The sequence below is a fragment of the Macrosteles quadrilineatus genome, unplaced genomic scaffold (assembly GCF_028750875.1).
Source record: "Macrosteles quadrilineatus isolate MER2022 unplaced genomic scaffold, UCM_ALF_1.0 Scaffold_1__1_contigs__length_201487025, whole genome shotgun sequence".
NCBI lineage: Eukaryota > Metazoa > Arthropoda > Insecta > Hemiptera > Cicadellidae > Macrosteles > Macrosteles quadrilineatus.
In genome coordinates, this window is record NW_026542594.1 from 8,870,284 (window position 1) to 8,887,052 (window position 16,769).

The following is a 16,769-nucleotide window of genomic DNA, read 5'->3' on the forward strand; positions in this document are numbered from 1 at the left end:
CCTTCTTTGGAGGTCCTATACAAAAATATTGCATTAAAAAATAAAAATTAAGGTTATATTTCTAAAATAACTTTTAATTTTCCATCTAATAATAATATAAAAAAACAAACAAATCAATAGCTGGAAGTCGTATTGCAAGAGAGGCATAACCAACTCTATCAGTACTTACAGTCGCGCGTTCCAAGTCTTCCACGTTATCCCCCAATTTGAGAAACATTTAACGATTTTATGGACATATTCGTCCAACACCAACCACACGAGTGGTATATAACCTCAAGTGTTTATCTCTAACGTTATCTATTTTAGCGAATTTCCCATATGAGGACTAAGCTTTAAGGTAGGTCTCATGGTAAGACCTAGATCCGGGACCGATTTACTTTTTCGTTTTAGGGTCCCCAGAGGCAAAAAACACCATACGTTCAAATTCATATATATATTTATTTAATATGTGCCCGTTTAGCACGATAAGTCAGGAAAATTGTCCGATTTTGATTCAATTTTGTTTAAACGTGTTAACTTACATTTTTTATTGGAACGAGTTCGCGATCCAGCATTATCCCTGAAGTGTATCTGCTTTAGTGGGTAATTGCTAAATCGTAACTGGTAAGAGTAAAAATGTAAGCGTTACTGAACATTTCAAAATATGTTTGTTATTGTGTTTTCCTTAAAATATAGGAACAAGGTTTTAAGAATAGTTTAATGGGGTAAAAATTAGTGTTTCATATTTTTGAACCTAAAAACATAACGTTTTGAAATTTCTTACCAAAACTATTTTGTAGAGCTTATAAAAAGAAACAATTTTGTATATTGAAGCGTTGATGTATGCCTAACGGTAAAGGAGGAAATTCCCCCCAAAATTTCTGTAAATTCTAAGCTTATGATGCTAATTAAGACAAACCCAACCACAGGTCCACAGGTATGGATCAATAATTTAAATGATTCGCAAAACTTTCTCAGACTAATTTTTCTCCTCAGTCACTTATCACTTAGTCGTGACATGAGAAGGGGCGAGAGCGTGGTCAGGTATGGAGTGTGGAACATGGAACAGCCGGGACTCAGGACTCCCACACACATGAAGCAATATTCTGCTCCGAGTCTCTCACAATAATTAGTTCTTAACACATTCAACACTATGACAAACCGGAGGATAACAGCATCCGGTCACGACTCGCGAGTCACCCGGTCCCGGTCATCCGGTAAACTGGCACTACTATAGTCGGGGCCAGGTTAACGCTGGGCAGACCCGCAGGCCATAAAACCGATAAGACCCTATTCAGCCCGGTCCTCGCCACCGAACCCTATTATGCCGCTTCGCTGGGCGCGTGACTCACTGCATCGGCAGTACAGTACGCCAACGTGAAAATCTTTATTTTTTTAACTACGTGAAAAATAATGTGATATTCTTGTTCGTCTTAAAATTCTGACAAAATTGATATAAAACTGAAATAAATCGGCTTATTTAATAGTTAATAAATTAATGATAAGTTATGTCATGTAATAACACAGACATTGTATGTTATAAATTATGATATAGTATATGATATAGTATTGGTAAGTTATTCAAAACTTGTCTGATAGTACATAGTTCATAATTATACATGATTTAGCCAGTCCACAGCCTGGGAAAAGTATGATGGAAATCATAGACAAAATAAAATAACAACTTAAGTTTTTATTTTTAAATAAACCACCTCCAATTTAAAAAAATCAATAAACTTACTTTAAATTTATTTTTATCAATTACTATCTATATAACATTATGATAGCTTGTAACCGTAAAAGAATTTTCATTTGTCAAGATATTTGAAAAAAAACCTGTTATTTTTGGAAACCAACGAAAATACTTGCAAACAAATTGAAGTGGATAATTATTATTGATGATTAATAGTAAAACAGATAGTTTCATCATGTATAATTATGAACTATGTTCTATCAGACAAGTTTTGAATAACTTACCAATCTCATTTCCCCCAAATAAATTGATACACTCTTATTTTTACTGAAAGTGAGGTGGATTCTTAGATAAATATTATTGTTGCCTAAGAAGTAAAACAAATCGTTTAAGCATGTACATTGTGAACTACAGTACATTCAATCAGATAGGTTTTAAACGATTTACTCATGTCATTTCCCACCAACCTTTGTTTCAGTAGGCCTACCCCCTTTTTTCAAGTAAAGTGGACTCTTAAATAAATTGTTTTGTTATTTTTTTTACAATAATCAAAATTTATTTCCTTGATTTCGAGCAACGGGTTTACTATTAATTAATTGTAAATGAATTAAAATAATTATTATTATAGGATCTAAGCATTTATAAGTAGCAAGTTTTCTTTTGACCTTTAAATAAACGGAAAGCATTATCAGGAATGAAGTATCCGCGCGTTTATTGTTTTTTTATGTTAAAAGACAGAGATTTTCTTTTTAGTAATGACCCCCCTTGACTGCTTTTTGACCTACTTTTTATACTATATCATAATTTATAACATACAATGTCTGTGTTATTACATGACATAACTTATCATTAATTTATTAACTATTAAATAAGCCGATTTATTTCAGTTTTATATCAATTTTGTCAGAATTTTAAGACGAACAAGAATATCACATTATTTTTCACGTAGTTAAAAAAATAAAGATTTTCACGTTGGCGTACTGTACTGCCGATGCAGTGAGTCACGCGCCCAGCGAAGCGGCATAATAGGGTTCGGTGGCGAGGACCGGGCTGAATAGGGTCTTATCGGTTTTATGGCCTGCGGGTCTGCCCAGCGTTAACCTGGCCCCGACTATAGTAGGCAGTAGGCACTACACGACTAGACTATACACAGCTGAGAACAGCTCGTGGTACTTAGCAATGCAAGAGCTTCACAGTCGCCAAATAAAACCTGTAGTGTAGAACCCGTTAGTTAGCACGTGGAATAATGAGAGTTTTCAGTTCCAAATTACCAGTTACAACCACTTTTTATTGATAATCTATATAGGTTCTAGTTATAAAAATGAGAAACTTTTTATTGTATCCAGAGACTCAGTGATTTTTTATACACACTTTTTGTAAATGAGATGTCAAAACAAGCTCAAGGTGTTTGATTAGATATATGAATTACGGCTTTATCCATAGTTAAAAATATTCCTACCTTGGCATTTCACCCTCGGGACTTTTGAACAGAGGATTGTACAAGGGGCAGAGTTTTCGGATTAAAATACATACTCCTATTATAGATATGCAATGCCTGTTAAATAGTTACAGATCTGGTTGTCCTTGCAGATCGGGCTCCCGAGGACCCTTAATTAATTGCTGAAAGTTAGTCTCTTCTCTAGATTTCTCTGAAGAAAACAGTAATCGATCCCAGACACTGCTGTTTTATGTCCTTCAAAACACTTTACGTCATCGTTTACTATTATCTGTAATTCCATCAACTTAAGTATAGTATACTGTATCTTATAGTGGAATCAATATCTCATCCCTTTATCAAAACTCCCAATATAACGACAATGAAAAAAATGTATGCCTAAAATGACTTTTATTTTTGAAAATTCATCCACAAAATTAACTATTCTTTTGTGGAAAATTAACTAACTTCCACAACAATTAGAGATATTCTAGATGTCTAGATATAACTACACTTTTGTCGTGCTTTACTGATTATAAGGTTATTGATTTAAAGGTCCATGAGGATGGATTCCAAAACTAGCTCTATTACACGTGGTTTAAAAATATGCCTAAATCTGCGTTGGTATTTAGTTCAAATGTAACGAAATATTAAACTATAGTTTTTTTTTTTTATATTACAATAATTTGCAAACGAAATTTTACTGTTTCGAGTAAGAACATGTAAAACGTCGAAAGAGACTTTCACTATTGTTATGTAAAATAAAGCAGCACCATTAAGTACCCACAAAGAATAAAAAGAGGATGAACTGGTTTTTTACAAACAAGGGCTCAAAACATAAAAGTCCATAAACAGATCAGAGACAGCGCATTATAATTAGGCATGCAGCAATCTCTAAATGTAAATCAGACAATCTTTTTGCAGCCATTCGCATAGCTGCACCTAGCTGCACACGGTGAAAGGGTAGTAAAACCATAGAGAATTGGAGGACATAAACCTATCGCGATGAATACACTAGTGGATCAACTTATCTTAAACTGTATAAGCTACTTTCCATCTAAAACCAAGATAAAATAGGTTTGCATGATAACTATCGATGTTTGTACACTTTCATGATGTGTTGCAAAATATCTGCTGTTGATTACGGTGATGCAACATTTTTGAAAGACTAATAATTACCTCATAAGCATGTCAATTTTGTGAGTAGTTTTTACCAGTTTCAACCAGTACATCATCAATAAAAATAATTACAATTTTTATTTGTGTAACTTAGTGGGCGAAGTGTCACTTTGCTGCACACGAGAGAAATGTTTGCGCACGAGCCGTGGGCGAGTGTGGAGTGTGGAAGGTTTCCCGAGTGCTACAAAGGCAGTTTGCACCCGTATTACACATTAAATTTTTCCCACTGTTACTAAAATTCTTATAAATAATTATCCTTTCAAAACACTGTACAGCAAGTTCTTAGGTTAGGTTAAATCCAAACATTGAACACGAAATGGGAAACGCTGACCAGCTGATCGTATTCGTAATATCTTTAAATGTTGCCAACTTATTTTCAAGCGTAGGGTACACGGATTACGTGCATAATAAAAGCACGCTGTTTTGTGGCGATTGGTTGGAATACTGGTGTGCGCCAAATTAAGACTTCTTCTGTACTCTGCAAGGAAGCTCACTTTGTCGGGTGACTGTAAGAAAACATAAAAATATGCCCGGGCTGAATCCTCCTATCAGGCGAAGCCACTTTAGAGCTCATAGTTAAAGCTTCATTATTCCTCCTCGGATTTTTGTAAACAATTTTGGAAAAACTTATGGTCTGCATGTCTTCAGCAACAGTAGACTAGTCTATTTTTATGTATGATCTCCTGCTACATTGGCCCATGGCCAAACTTCCCGAGGGACAAATAATCAACAATAGATTATTATACAAATGTCCGATGAATTCAAGAATCTCATTAATAAAAACCTCATAAACCGTTACATAGATTAAAAAACCCTCATAAACCGTTACTTTTTTATATTAGCTAATGTAACAACTCAACTAGGATATTAACCCCGTCAGATCCCACGATGGTGAGATAGCCATAATGTGGTCTTGAAGAACTACCATTACTTCCACATCAATGCCACTAGAGCGCAGGCTGAGCTGAGGACAATCTGTCAGGTGTCACGTGACCTACAATGAGACTAATCAGAGTGTTCTTCTTCTCCAATGCACCTAATGTCATGCTTGGCAGGAAACCGTCACGACATACAGATACAGGATCAAGAATCACGAGCATTGAATTGCTCTGTTAATTTCATAGATGCTCGACAGAAATAGAAGGTCTACAAACCTTTTTTCTCTTGGATTAATTGGCCCGTTTTATTTTCTAAATGGTTATTTAGACCTAAGGATTGTCCTTTGCTAAAAGTACGTTCAAAAAACCAACCCGGGTAGTAAGGTTATGGTACCTGGACAACAATCCGAAGTTTCTTGAGCCAAAACCTGTGATAATTGGTTCTGATTCTGGAATGTGTACGCTGGTGTTTCCTTTGCTCACTAAGCTAGCAATAGTTTTGTTAAATATGTTAGATGGTCTTTGCAAGTAACAAAACTGTAACGTAAAGCGTCTTCTACCTACAAACACTAGCCTGTACACAGGTAGGTTGTAATACTTGGTTGTAAATACTTCTTAGACCATCACTGAAATAAATTATCCATATACTTCTGTTTGATTTCTGCCTTTGGCATGTTTACGTTTGTGTACTAAAAAAAAAGAAGGATATCGATATGTAAGATGCTGTGTCCTGTGACAGATATTGCATGACCAGCGGCAAGACATATTGAGATATTGAGACGGATGGCACAAGAACCAACACTAACCCAAACCTGAACCTCACGCTCAGATAAGTTCATGTGGCCAGTTAACAGTGAGTCGTAAACCCTTGTTCTTGCAGGTGTCTGGCCACGAGTCATTTACTTTATTGCCTCCTCAGTCCTCACAACACAATTATGTGTACTTGTCTTGCGTTCTTCTCATCCCCAGCTGTGCAGCAACGGTTCCCCGCTTACATCAAGTACCGTTCAGTCGTTGTGGATGTAATCTTCTTCATTCGTTGTTTATGGCCGTGGAGAAGATATGTAAGACAAAGTGGACTATTTTTCTTTATACTGTCCACGACGTTGATTTGTAGCTATAGAATAATAATTGTGGTCATAGAAATGAGAGGTGTTACTACATTCTAATTGTGCTGTATAGGACATCTCGAGGTCACTTTGCTTGGTAATTATGTAAAGCCCGGGAATCTTAATCAACATCATTCGTAGAATTACACACCAATAAGTAAACGCACTGAAAAACTAGAACAAGCGACACTCAACTCAGGCACTTGGTCTCACACGTTATTACGTGCAAGATTTGATAATTAAAATAACAATATGAGTTCCTTCCTTAAAGCATGTAGATAAAATAATATTAGATAAATTATAAGTGCATTTTATATGAATTAGTTAAAAAAATTAAATTGTTGTCTTGTATAGTGTGATTATCATTAGACTATACGCAGAATAGACTTCCCAAGTAATGTGAAATTTGAAGCCAAAAAACGTGGTGCAATCTGTTGAGATGGTCACCAACTAATGAAAATATTCTGTGTTAAGTGATAAATCAATCAGCTGTTTGCTATGATACTGCATTGGTTTTAATTAATATTCAACCCAATACACTAGTAAACTCTGGTGAGATGGTCCTGAAATGCATCTATTTTCTTAGCTTCAAACTTTCATACCACATGGGAAGTCTACTAAATACTGTAGTTACCGACTACACCGTGCACAGCTGGCACAGCGTGATTGAATTGACCCATACGATTAACTACTTATCTGTGATGAAAAACAGTCAGGTGACAGTGGGGAAAACTATCACTACGAATCTATATTAATACCGTACTAAAAACAATAACATGAGATTCGTCTGTCATTTAATAATTGTTTCAATATTGTCTTATCCAGGGTGGGAAAAAAGTCCTGGGATGGTTAAATGTGTAAAGGTAATCAACCTTTACGAAAGAGCTATAAAACTTGGACAATGTTACTGAGCATTACATTAATTTAAACATATTATTCAGTGATACGCTACGCCCTCTGGTGTACGCCCCTCTAGGAGTCAGAAGAAAATCTAAAATGTCAGCATGGGTTGATATCTACATCAAATCGAATGTCTTTTAAAGTAAAATACAATGCCGAAAATTTGAACTCAAACGGACAACAAAGTCAAAAATGGCAGCCGTTCAAAGATTTTTAGAATCTGCCATTTTTTACTCAGATGTTCTTCTTAGCTCAAATTTATGGCATTGTATTTTACTAATAAAGACTTTAATTTGATGTGCAAATCGACAATCGACCTATCCTTACTATTATGATTTTCTTCCGACTTCAAGCACCCACTGAGGAGGTAGTGTTTATAATATAGCATTGCCAAATCAATGAATCTTTGAACAGCTGGCATTTTTGACACGGTTGTCCGTTTATTGAGTCCGGCTTTGCATGCGGCGTTTTATTTTACTAACAAATACCTTTAATATGATGTATAGCGATTATTAAGCATATAAATCTTTTTTATTACGTTTACATTTTTTCTGACTACTAGCAAAGCCCCGTCTCCCTAAAGAGGTAGCGTATTACTGAATAATGTGTAAGTATGATTTTAGTGCCCAGTAACTGTGTACCACGTTTTGAAGCTCTATCTTAGGTGTTTATTTTGTTTACATATTTAAGTGTCCCGGGACTTTTTCCCACCCATAATGTCGTGGATTACATTATCCTGCATCGGCCTGATTCATGAAGACAACGATCGCCGATACAGTCGCTATGACGCTGACGCGGACGGCGGATGGCGGAATGGCCCGGATGCTGACGTCCCGGACAGGTTCCGCGCCGTCTCGCCGTGTTCGTGTTAATGAACTAATTAATGTGTGACTGTGGCAAGCGAATGTGGACCGGAATGCGGCCTGTCAATGTGGGCGAGGAGGTTCATTTCTCCTTCTCAGGCGGTCAGGTTATTGCACTCTCTCCGCCGGTATTTACTTTTTGCTTTGAGCACCGCTTCAGCACAGCCATCTTCCTCCTCAACAAAAATATAAATGTTAGGAGAACATAAATTTGTTTATTGGTTTAAAAATTGATTGTTAATTTATTATTCTATCATAAATAAACGTTTAATATAACTCCCTCTTGTCTTCCGAATCACTTCACAAATAGTATACAAGTGGTTAAATTACCTTTTTTCGTCCTAGTAATCCTGCAGTAGTCTATATGGCGACCGGTTTCAATGTCTATTGGCGTCATTGTAAATCAGACATAAAATTCATCACTCGGAGGAGGTCTTTATAGGTCTTAAAAATACTTAACACATACACGTGAATACAAACAAAAAACTATAATACCCCCGCCGCAGCAAACCTGCAGACTTAGCGAATTTCCATCTGCCTGATTGGATTTAAACTAAAATGTCTCCTTTAAAATATCACATTTATTCCCTATTTAAACAGAGTTAGTTTAATGAGTACTTAGGTTTGCTGCAACAGGGAGGGTAAAAAAGTTTTTTTTATGTAAAATATTAAAAGGTACTGTGGTTTAGTAAGAAATGAATGTATTTTCCAAATTTGATCAAAATATGTTCATAAACAAGCAAACTACAACAGTTGACTTATCCTCCATAAGAATAACATGGTAATTTAAAAATTACAATTTTTTTGAATTTTCTCCGTAACATTTAGGCGCATAATAACGCTTCAATATACTAAATTATTTGTTTTTTTAAGCTCTACAAAATGGTTTAAAAATAAATTGTGAAATTTTGTGTTTTTAGGGTCAAAAATGGGAAAAACCTATTTTTACCCCATAAAACCCCCCATAAACCCCCGTTCCCATAGTCCGATCATGCTGATTCGCGAACTCATTCAAGTTTATCCCGCCTTACACCTTCAAACCAAATTTTATCAAAATCGGACAAAAATTACTCAAGTTATCGTGCGGATGGACACATATACAGGGTGTCCCTCGAGATGTGTCTCAAATCGATTACTGGAAAACGGCTTAACGTACAAGGATGAAATAAAATTATTTCCAACTAAATCGACCCCAAGGAATAACGTAAAAATATTTTTAACTTTTTTCAAATACAGGGTGTGCCAAAAACTGAGGGTCACTAGTTCGAATCTCGGAATTTTCAAATGTAAACATATGTCATGTTATACATCATTTTAAAGGTATTTGATAGACAAACATTTTGGCGAAAACCAAAATTAGTTATCTTTTTCCGTTTCAAAATGGCGGCAGTTTTTTTGAAAGAAATCTATATTTTTTTAATACTCTGTATTTCCTATACCAATGCATTTAGCACTTCTCCGGTTGCATTGTCTTACTCGTTATGAAATTAGCTTTACTGTGATATGCAACAAGTAACGGTTTTTTGAAATAATAAAAATTCCAAAAAAATTTATTTTTGAAAATTTACAAATGCTCATTGTTCAAAATTTTCAAATAGCAACATATGTCAAGTGGCACATCATTTTATAGGTTTTTCAATTCCTAACAACTTTGTAATTTACACTTACTTCGTATCTCTTCTAGTTTTTGTGTAAATGACAAAAAACCTAATTTTCCTATATCAAATGCATGTTATTTAGGTTTTACATGGTTCAACACTAAATGAAATGAAGCCTTAGTGTCAAACCCAGCGAACACATAACAAAATAGAAGCGCTACTCGGAGCGCAGGAGCGTGGCAGTCTGACTAGCCGACGAAACGGACAAAGATGGCGGTGCTAGCCTAGTCCCGGCGTCTGCAACGCGCTGGTCGTCTGCTATGCTTCGAGTCAGGGCTGTTTACATAGGCTTTGTTTAAATGTAAAAATACTTTTGTATAAAAACTACTTAGGTTTTTCTGGAGTATTAGTATATTGTTGGAAATATCTTAAAGTAAATCAATTGTTTTACTTTATTATTGCCGACATAAAATTTATCTAATGAAAACCTTTACCCTTAAGTTCCTATAATGAATTATTCCTAACTGATTAGACAAGCACAAATTCGTTTAATCAGAGTTTACTTGGCTATTTCCAAAGTAATGGTTTAAGAATCGATACGGTTGATGTTAGCCTCCGGATTACCAATAAACACAAACATAATTACTCTATTTTATTGATAAATTAAAATAACAATAACCAGCATGTACTCTGGACGGATAAAAAAGAGTAAACTATAATAGAAATTAAAACTGGTCTTAATTTAAGTAGTGTTACACGTTACGAAGTAAATTATTTATAAAAAGATAAATTGAATAATTTATGAAGAAAATAATAATAATTCTTTTGAGTCTAGAATCAAATAAGAGATTTATAAATCTTAAGTTATTGTCATTCTTTCTGTACTATAGCTTGAAATACATTAGAGGTACCGGTACGTAACCTGCCTGCTCTACTGGCCTCACTTAAACGCGGCTTCAGGCTGTGTATTGATCACTCAGGGCTTGATTTTTTTAAATGTCGATTACACAGTAAAAAATTGTGATTTTTTCTCATTTGTATTAGAACAATAACACAATCTGCCTCATTGTTAATTGAGGAACAAATCATGTATTTATTACTGGCAAAGGTGAACGTACTACCTGTTGTAAATTGTAATCGTAGGCATATGGTACAAACTATTTGACCTATTGTTTGGTCCAAAACATAAAAAGTCAATACTCGGAAATTGTAAATGAATTAGGGGTGAACATTGTACAGGGATGTCCCGTTAATCCTTATGTTACTCCGAATGGATTTCATTTGCAATTTCTCAGATTTCCCTTTTACGACAGCCCATTCCAGTGTTTGGGGTGTCGGGTCACTCGGGTTAGTTCACCCGAGTTATTGACCTTCAATTTCAACTTAAATATTGTTTTGATTTTACGTGGCAATCGCAAAAGAGAAATTCTTTAACACACACAAAAGTAGGGTATTACTAATGATTAAACTATTACTAATGATTATTACTAATGATACTAATGATTTCGGAAATTACCAAGTGGTTGTAATTTATTTCACTTAGTTAGTCGTCAGTTTAGGCTTATTGAAATATTTTTATACAAGACAATCATAATACTAAACATGTTGTTTAGTTTTAACAAATTAAAAAATATTAAATGAATGAATTTATTTCCTATATTTCAGAACACTGTATACAATTATAATTGTTGAAAATTAAAACTGGTCTTTATTCAATTAGTGTTTCCAGCTGTAAAATAAATTATTTATAATAAAAAATAAACTGATAATTCTAGAATCAAATAACAAATATTGTATCTGCCCGCTGTAAAATATGGGGCAAATTCAGTTTGAGAACACATAAACAAAAAATACTTGTACTTAAGGTAACGCTGTTATACTGAAGAGTTAGTGCGATGGCGATAACCTACATCCTGTTGAGAACTAGTCAAGTGATTGTTCTTTTACAAAAACAGTACACATTTCTCAGGATATGAAATAGACAACAATCATTTTTGTTTATATTGCTCAAATATATTTTCACTACTACTATAAAATAAGTAACGAAAGTTAAAGTCAGGCAACATCTCAATAAAACTGTAATTTTTCTGGGACGATAAATTGAGTGTAATTTTACAAATATTTGGGAAGTTTCATTTAATTTATATAATTATCTTTAGTTTATCTTGGATGATATTGAAAGCAAATTAGTCCTTAAAAAGCTGTGCTAAACGGTTGAAAATTCTTCATAGACAATTTATTTGAAAATGTCTTTAATATATACAATATTACAGTACAACAGTATAAATAAAACATTAAAACACTGCACGCTAAATTTATAGACGACGGCCCGGCGGGGCAGCGGGCGTGGCGCGGAGCAGCGGCAACGGCCCTTTTGTACCTGATATTTTTAGAAAGCCACGCACGATAAAAATTTTTGGTGAATCGGATAGTTAAATTTGGTTATTTATCCACAACTTTCCCACTGACGAAATTACTCTGACCAAAAAATAAAAAATTTCCTCGCAATACAACTTTTTCATGTCTGAATGTGAAAAATTAAACTACACAAGTAATACAAATGTTTATAAATCAATTACTATCATAACTAATAATTATATATGGACACCATCGTTATCCTCAGTACCAGATCTACAAGTATGCAAAATTTCAGCAATTTTTGTCAACTATTAATGTTGTTTATGATCGTGTATTTGTCGCGGGGTTTTTAATGCGAACTGTGCTCGCGGGTCTAGGATTCAGGCTGTATGACGGACCAAGATGGCGGATTTCGCCACACTTTCAGTGCATTTGGTTAAACGCCGTGTCCTCTCTATTATTATTATTATTATGTGCTCGCTGGTCAAACCCAAATAACATGCATTTGATATAGGAAAATTAGGTTTTTTGTTTTTTACACAAAAACTAGAAGAGATACGAAGTAAGTGTAAATTACAAAGTTGTTAGGAATTGAAAAACCTATAAAATGATGTGCCACTTGACATATGTTGCTATTTGAAAATTTTGAACAATGAGCATTTGTAAATTTTCAAAAATAAATTTTTTTGGAATTTTTATTATTTCAAAAAACCGTTACTTGTTGCATATCACAGTAAAGCTAATTTCATAACGAGTAAGAAAATGCAACCGGAGAAGGGCTAAATGCATTGGTATAGGAAATACAGAGTATTAAAAAAATATAGATTTCTTTCAAAAAAACTGCCGCCATTTTGAAACGGAAAAAGATAACTAATTTTAGTTTTCGCCAAAATGTTTGTCTATCAAATACCTTTAAATTGATGTATAACATGACATATGTTTACATTTGAAAATTCCGAGATTCGAACTAGTGACCCTCAGTTTTTGGCACACCCTGTATTTGAAAAAAGTTAAAAATATTTTTACGTTATTCCTTGGGGTCGATTTAGTGGGAAATAATTTTATTTCATCCTTGTACGTTAAGCCGTTATCCCGTAATCAATTTGAGACACCTCTCGTGGGACACCCTGTATATATATATATATATATATCTATATATAGATATATAAAATTTTGAACGAATGGTGTTTTTGGCCTCTGGGGACATCAAAATGAAAAAGTAAATCGGTCCCGGGCTTAGGTCTTACCATTAGACCTACGGTAATAGCTACTTCCCTATAGGGAAATTCGCTAAAATGCATCGCCGTTTTTGTTAGTGATAGATAGACAGGATAGATAGTTTTTTGTTTGCCTTCACGTGTATTTGCGAAGTTTTTTTTAAGGACTACAACGACCTCCATCGAGTGATGAATTTTATGTCTGCTTGACAATGACACCCATCGCCCATAGACATTGAAAATGGTCGCCATATAGACGATTGCAGGATTACTTGGACGAAAAATGTAATTTAACCTTTTGTGTATATTATTGTTTGTATAAGAAACCATAATAATACTATGGATCAAGGATATTCTTTTAAGGGCATTTATCATCCTTGTAATGTTAGAATGAATGAATAGCTGAAGATCATTGATTTTAAGACTTAAATTTGGTAATTTTTGATGTTTCCGCGTTGTTTATAGGTTATTTTATCAACTTTAAAACTACTACGACCAAGTATAATTTATTTTAACCGAATGCTTGTACTCTGCTAATAAAAGAAAACAATAAAACTTACCCTAAAAATGAGATATAACATTAATCCGATGCGGTACTGGACATTATACAGTAACAACATCAACAATACCCAACTTTAGATTGCATGTATTTATTAACTGGGTTAACAAACAGTCTCGTACAACCAGACCATTAGTAATGTGATTCACAATGTTTCTAATGCAAGTGTATCAGCGATCTTATCGATAAAAAATTAATGATATCAGTGTTACGCAAGCTAGCAACGCCCGTGGTGACGACGACATAGCTTCAATGATGACCAAACGGTATGTCAAATGTCTTGACGTGTTTAGTTGTACATTGAATACAAAGTGGTGAATATGTATATGTATAGTTTTTAGGAGTGAAGTTAAATCAATTGTGCTAGTGTTTGAGTGGTGCTGGAGTTAGTAAATAGGGCATCTAAGAAGATTCTAACAATGTAATATTTGGCATTGCCTGTTGTATTGCTGGTGCGTGAAGACTCTGTTGACATCTCTGGCTACAACAGTGACAGTGATAGTGACATCATGATATCTGTTACCTTGCATGTATGTTAAATTTTCTAATGTCACCTACGTTACAAGTGCTGGAGTTGATGAAGGAGGTGGCTGGGGACGAAGACTCCAATGACATCTCTGGCTACCACAGTGACAGTGATTGTGACATCATGATATATGTTACCTTGCATGTACGTTACATGTTCTAATGTCACCTACGTTACAGGTGTTGGAGTTGATGAAGGAGGTGGCTGAGGACGAAGACTCCAGTGACATCTCTGGCTACCACAGTGACAGTGATTGTGACATCACGATATCTGTTGCATTGCATGTACGTTACATGTTCTAATGTCACCTACATTACAGGTGTTGGAGTTGATGAAGGAGGTGGCTGAGGACGAAGACTCCAGTGACATCTCTGGCTACCACAGTGACAGTGATTGTGACATCACGATATCTGTTGCATTGCATGTACGTTACATGTTCTAATGTCACCTACGTTACAGGTGTTGGAGTTGATGAAGGAGGTGGCTGAGGACGAAGACTCCAGTGACATCTCTGGCTACCACAGTGACAGTGATTGTGACATCACGATATCTGTTGCATTGCATGTACGTTACATGTTCTAATGTCACCTACGTTACAGGTGTTGGAGTTGATGAAGGAGGTGGCTGAGGACGAAGACTCCAGTGACATCTCTGGCTACCACAGTGACAGTGATTGTGACATCACGATATCTGTTGCATTGCATGTACGTTACATGTTCTAATGTCACCTACGTTACAGGTGTTGGAGTTGATGAAGGAGGTGGCTGAGGACGAAGACTCCAGTGACATCTCTGGCTACCACAGTGACAGTGATTGTGACATCACGATATCTGTTGCATTGTATGTACGTTACATGTTCTAATGTCACCTACGTTACAGGTGTTGGAGTTGATGAAGGAGGTGGCTGAGGACGAAGACTCCAGTGACATCTCTGGCTACCACAGTGACAGTGATTGTGACATCACGATATCTGTTGCATTGCATGTACGTTACATGTTCTAATGTCACCTACGTTACAGGTGTTGGAGTTGATGAAGGAGGTGGCTGAGGACGAAGACTCCAGTGACATCTCTGGCTACCACAGTGACAGTGATTGTGACATCACGATATCTGTTGCATTGTATGTACGTTACATGTTCTATTGTCACCTACGTTACAGGTGTTGGAGTTGATGAAGGAGGTGGCTGAGGACGAAGACTCCAGTGACATCTCTGGCTACCACAGTGACAGTGATTGTGACATCACGATATCTGTTGCATTGCATGTACGTTACATGTTCTAATGTCACCTACGTTACAGGTGTTGGAGTTGATGAAGGAGGTGGCTGAGGACGAAGACTCCATCAGTGACATCTCTGGCTACCACAGTGACAGTGATTGTGACATCACGATATCTGTTGCATTGCATGTACGTTACATGTTCTAATGTCACCTACGTTACAGGTGTTGGAGTTGATGAAGGAGGTGGCTGAGGACGAAGACTCCAGTGACATCTCTGGCTACCACAGTGACAGTGATTGTGACATCACGATATCTGTTGCATTGCATGTACGTTACATGTTCTAATGTCACCTACGTTACAGGTGTTGGAGTTGATGAAGGAGGTGGCTGAGGACGAAGACTCCAGTGACATCTCTGGCTATCACAGTGACAGTGATTGTGACATCACGATATCTGTTGCATTGCATGTACGTTACATGTTCTAATGTCACCTACGTTACAGGTGTTGGAGTTGATGAAGGAGGTGGCTGAGGACGAAGACTCCAGTGACATCTCTGGCTACCACAGTGACAGTGATTGTGACATCACGATATCTGTTGCATTGCATGTACGTTACATGTTCTAATGTCACCTACGTTACAGGTGTTGGAGTTGATGAAGGAGGTGGCTGAGGACGAAGACTCCAGTGACATCTCTGGCTATCACAGTGACAGTGATTGTGACATCACGATATCTGTTGCATTGCATGTACGTTACATGTTCTAATGTCACCTACGTTACAGGTGTTGGAGTTGATGAAGGAGGTGGCTGAGGACGAAGACTCCAGTGACATCTCTGGCTATCACAGTGACAGTGATTGTGACATCACGATATCTGTTGCATTGCATGTACGTTACATGTTCTAATGTCACCTACGTTACAGGTGTTGGAGTTGATGAAGGAGGTGGCTGAGGACGAAGACTCCAGTGACATCTCTGGCTACCACAGTGACAGTGATTGTGACATCACGATATCTGTTGCATTGTATGTACGTTACATGTTCTATTGTCACCTACGTTACAGGTGTTGGAGTTGATGAAGGAGGTGGCTGAGGACGAAGACTCCAGTGACATCTCTGGCTACCACAGTGACAGTGATTGTGACATCACGATATCTGTTGCATTGCATGTACGTTACATGTTCTAATGTCACCTACGTTACAGGTGTTGGAGTTGATGAAGGAGGTGGCTGAGGACGAAGACTCCATCAGTGACAT

At 36.1% G+C, this 16,769-nt stretch overlaps 1 protein-coding gene across 1 annotated transcript in view; it reads left to right on the forward strand.

Moving 5' to 3' along the window:
- Positions 1–16,769, forward strand: part of LOC128982471 (uncharacterized) — a 60,938-nt gene that overhangs the window by 22,526 nt on the left and 21,643 nt on the right. The gene's annotated exons all lie outside the window — the stretch shown is intronic.